Here is a 5,170-nt window from a genome sequence, read left to right as displayed (position 1 = left end):
AGTACGCCTGGCAGAAGCGCCCCTAGGAGCCCCGGGCAGGGGGTGGAGGGGAGGCTTCTCTGGATGCTGCAGTGGGAAGTGGCAGTGGGACAGACGGCTGCCTCGCAGGACTGCCCGCTCCCCAGCAGGGAACCTCAGAGGGGCGACCTGTGCAGCTCTGAGATCGTCTGCATCCTCCTTTCTGGTGTCATGTCGCACTGTTCTCCCCACACGGACGGCTCGGAGGATGTAATTGTCTGGGAGGCGGGAGGGCGCGAAGGGTCTGAGCCAGGCTGATGTGTGCTCTGGGATTGTTCTGCGGCTGTTTCCAGGGGACCATGACACCCAGCATCACTTTCCACTCACAGAAAGGACTCTCGAAGCATCTTTCAGCAGCTCCGTAGGTCATAATGGCTTTCTGACATTATGACGATTGCTTTCTGGCCACGGTTGGTTAGCTCAGCTGGATGGAGCTTGAAGCCAAAGACACAGGCTTCTCAGGCTCCCGCTCAGCTTCGCAGTCATGGATGAACTCCAGCCAGCCTTGGAGTAAACAGAGCTGGGGCTGCAGCCTGGCGTCTCCGGCCAATGTTGAGCGCTGCAGTGAGTTACCAGTACTGCTGTCTCCTGGGTGGACCCTTCCTCTGTGAAATGCCATGATGATCACACCTCTGTCCCAGACTGTTGTGAGCTGGCCGAGGAACATACCCCGCACGGTGAGATGGTAGCTCTCCATTCTCAGAAATGAGGGCCCCGGACAAGAGCGTGCAGGAGCCCCTAGGAGGGAGAAGCCCCTCCAAGCTGAGCCTCTGCGCACAGTGGGTCAGCGTGCTGCTTCTAGGGCCAAGTGGCCAGGGCCCACCATCCTCTGTTGCCTGGAGGTGACTCTGACAGCTGGCCTGGAGATGCACAGACTAGAGACGGGTAGGAGGTCAGAGCAGGGCCAGGGCTTGGAGGACCCCAGGCTGTTCAATATGACTCAGGACTGGGGCCACCTGCAGACCTGGAGCCAGTGGTGGCAGGAGGCTCCCGTGGGGTCATCACAGAGGACCCAAGGTCCCCTGAGAGGGGAGGAGCCTGGAGCACAGTGGAGTGTGGGCTCTGGGCTGGAGCTCCAGGTTCAACCCCCAGTTTCCCCGCAACCTCCTGGCTGTGTGACCTGCAGCTTCCCTGCCTCAATTTCCTCTATTCGCAAACTGGCTATAACCTTTCCCCTTCCGCAGGGAAGCTGATGGAGGTAAGTGGGAGCCGTGACGGGGGTGCGGTGAGTGGGCGTGGGTTTACTGTCGTGACTGTGGTTACGACTGTGGCTCTGACCTGGGTCCGCTTGAGCCCCTCCGGGGCTGGGACACACAGCCTGGCTGAGCCCGTCTGGCTCCCCGTGTCTCCATGTGCCCAGATGTGGGACCTGCTGTATTTTCAGTGTCTGGTCTCGTGTCTCCTTCAACGGTGGTCTCCTGGAGGACAGGTTCTGCCTCTCATCCGTGTTTATGTTCAGTGCCAGGTATAGACCACGCCCACCAAAGTCTTCCAGGTGTTCAGGAATATTTGCCAAATGAACTGATGAAGACTTATGACTGCGATGCTCCAGTCAGGTGCAAGCCCCTCTTCCTGCTCTTGGCAGCTGCCTGACACATGGCCTTGAGGTCAGCACCATCCCCCTAGGCTTCTGGGTTCTCACTTATGAGTGAAGATGTCGGCCTAGAACAGTCGCCAGGCATCCACCCAGCTGGAAAAGCTGTGATAGCTGATTTTGCAGCTCTATGCCTCTTACTTTGTGGCCCTGGGCTCAGAGATTTTTTTTTTGTTTTGAAGTCATTTTTGAATTTGTCGCAGTATTGCTTCTGTTTTCTTTTTTTTTTGCCAGGAGACATGTGGGATCTTAAGTCCCCGACAAGGGATCAAACCTGCACCCCTTGTATTGGAAGGCGAAGTCTTAAAACCACTGGACCACCAGGAAAATTCCGGGCCCAGAGCTATCTAGAGGGGAGAGTAGATTGGCTGCTGGGAGATCGGGGGTCAGGGTGAGAAATAAAGGCTTGGGGAGGAAAGAAGTTCCCACCAGGACTATAGCACAACAACATCCCACGACTTTGCCAGTGCACAGCAAATGGGGAGGGGATAGCCAGGTTGCCAGGTTCCTCCAGGCGCTCAGCTCCATTATTAGTCTGCAACTCTGCTGAGCCGGGACTATCTCATGGAAAATCGTTTTAATAACCGAGAGGAAATGGAATTAAGGATTCAGCTGCTGGCTGGCCAGGGCTGGGCCGCTCGCATCCAGCAGGGTGTTAGCTCTGATTTCTTGTTGTCATTGTTTAGTCGCTCAGTCGTGTCCCCTTGGACTGCAGCACGCCAGGCTTCCCTGTCCTTCACCATCTCCCAGAGTGCTCAAACTCACGTCCATTGAATTGATGACGCCATCCCATACTTATTCTCTCCGATCAGATGCCTATTCAGGCATCACTCCTACAGCTTCCTGATGAGTGGCCTTTGGAGAGGCGGGCTTCTGCAGAAGGCGAGGGCAGCCTAGAGGGCGGCAGGGCTGGACAGGGGTCCGGGATCAGGGGAGGCCTGGGAGAGATGACCATAGACGTGCTCACTTCCAAACAGCGATCTGGCCCAGACGTAAGGTCCTGGTTTGGATGAGCCCCAGCCGTACTCTGGAGGAGGTCCTCACACTTCAACAGAAAGAAAGTGGTTCACAGAGGGTGTCACAAGAGAGACCCGTGAACTCCAAGGCACCAGGTGGCTGGGGGTTTTCTGCACCTCAGCTCCCTGGGGCCAGGATCCTGTTTTTCTCCATCCTGAATCCTCTCAGCTGAGAGCAGCAGCAGCGGCTGATGGCTTTATGGCTCCAACATCCGTGTTCACAGAAAGGGCCGGAACGCTCTCTGTCCCCACCATCGGGGTAGGATAGCTGGGAAGGGAGCCAGGGATGAAATCGGAATGGGTGGAATGTGTGGATTCGTGTGTGTGGCTGTGTGTATGAGTGTGAATGTGTGTGTATGTGTGTGCCTATGTGTGTGTGAGAGTGTGTGTATGTGTGTGAGAGTGTTTGTGTGTGAATGTGTGTGTATGCGTGTATATGTATGAGAATGTGTGTGACTATATGTGTGTGTGAGTGTGCGTGTGTATGTGTCTATGTGTGTGTGTATGTGTGTATATGTATGAAAGTGTGTGTGTGAGACTATGTGTGTATGAGTGTGTCTGTGTGTGTGTATGTGTATGAGTGTATCCGAGTGTGTTTATGTGTATATGTGTATGTGTGTTTGTGTGTACATGTGTTTGTGTATGAGTGTATGTGTGTGAGAGAGAGAGACTGTATGTGTGTGAGTGTGCATATGTGTGTTTGTGTGTGTGTATGTGAGTGTGTCCGCGTGTGCTGTGGACCCACAGGCACAGGATGAGGACTGTAGCACTTGAGCCCCTCCCTCCACGCCCCCAAGCGCAGGGCTCACCCACACGGACCGTCCAGGTCCGGTGATTAGAGGCTCTGCATTTCTGGGGAGGTCTCAGAACACTGTCAGGCAGCCGCTTCGCGAATGGCCTGCTGTGTGGACGGAGGAACCCTTCGAAATTCTCTGGAGGAATCCAGACCGAGGTGGAGGCAGGAAAGAGCGTGGAAGACGGAGACAGAGACGCAGGTCTAAGCCTAGTCCACGCACAGGGGGGCTTTCCACCTTCTGCCACTCCACGCCACGGCTACTGTTGCTGACAGTGGTGATGCTAAGCACATTTTTAGAAAAGAGCTTGTAACTTCTAATTAAATTAGAATTTCTTGTGAGGGGACTGGGACAAGCACTGGTATTATTTTTTTCTTAGTACTTACCAACCAAGTATGTTGAAAGAAATAATCCACCAGTTATGACAGGTAAAGTAACAAAATGAAACAAGAACTTTAAAATACTAGACAAATACCAAACAATAGCCTCCCCCCGCCAAAGAAACACGATGATACTGTTTTAAATATTATTTTAAAATTATTTTTTTAATAGCAAGCCAAATAAGCCAATTAAAAGAAGAATAAACAAAAATAAATAATAAAAATAAAGACAAATCCCCCAGGAGATTCCATGGGCCTCCGACACTGAGAATGTGGAGTTGGAAGCCTGGCCTTCCTGGTGCAGCTGGGGCAGAGCAGTGGGTGGGCCATTTCCGGGAAAGCATCTCTCCAGATTCGACCACTGCAATCCCTGCAATCCTGGCAGCCTACCTGCAGGTGGAGGACCTGCTGCAGGGCCTCTTATCAAGCCTCAAAAAAATGATGTTCAGGGATTAGACAGAATATGGCTTAAATTATGGCAGGAGAAAATTGGGTTAGCTCAACCAAAGTGGGCTGAAGCCCCAGAATTATCTGGGGAAGGACTGGGGCACCTGCTGTGACAGCATCCTGTGAGAGGCTCATGGGGGCCTTATTGGGAGCTTGGGGGCTTTGAAGGCACCAGACAGTAAGGCTGGCTGTGATCAGCAGGGCAGCAGGCTGCAGGCTCCTTGTCTGTGACAGGCAGGGCCTTGGTGAGTCCTGCTCTGGGGTCTGCACGGCCAGGCAGGGAGTGAGCTGGGAGTGAGCTGGCCCACCTGTGGGGTGCTCTCTCTTATCTCCTATGCATTGAGGAGGAAACCCAGACTCCTAGGGCACACAGCCACTCTCAGGCTGCAGACTTCAGAGCCACTGAGCGAAGGGAAGGAAGGGGAGATGGGCCTCATGAATGAAAACTGCTCTGGGAGGGGGCAGGAGAGGGGGAAAGCAAAGAAAGAGGATGGGGTGGGCACCGAGGAAGGAAAATGCAGCCTCATCTGCCTGTTTGTGTTTCTTGTGTTCAAGAAGCTGACTTCTAGCATATTTTTAAATCCATCAGACATGAAAGGCTGGTTTAAATAGATCTGCGGCGTGAAGCTGGTGATTTCATTTGCCACAGCGGAGGGGCTGGCAGGATGCTGGCGAGCGCCCAGGGCCTCTCCCTGCGCCACCAAGGAAGCTGTAGGAACATGAACCGGTGGCGCTTTTAGGCGGGTGCTCTCCCCGCGGACGGAGGTGGGGGAGACATGCACCGGGGGCGAAGGGAAGGCTGGCAGGAAACGGAACTAGAGACATAATTTGGACCTACACTCTTCTGGTCCAGAGAAGCCTCCTGGTTTAACCCATCCTGACCCCTGTTGCACCTTAAATTGAGTCGCTCAGTCGTGTGTG

The sequence above is a fragment of the Budorcas taxicolor genome, chromosome 5, assembly GCF_023091745.1.
Source record: "Budorcas taxicolor isolate Tak-1 chromosome 5, Takin1.1, whole genome shotgun sequence".
In the NCBI taxonomy this organism is placed as follows: Eukaryota; Metazoa; Chordata; class Mammalia; order Artiodactyla; family Bovidae; genus Budorcas; species Budorcas taxicolor.
This window is presented reverse-complemented; position numbering follows the sequence as displayed.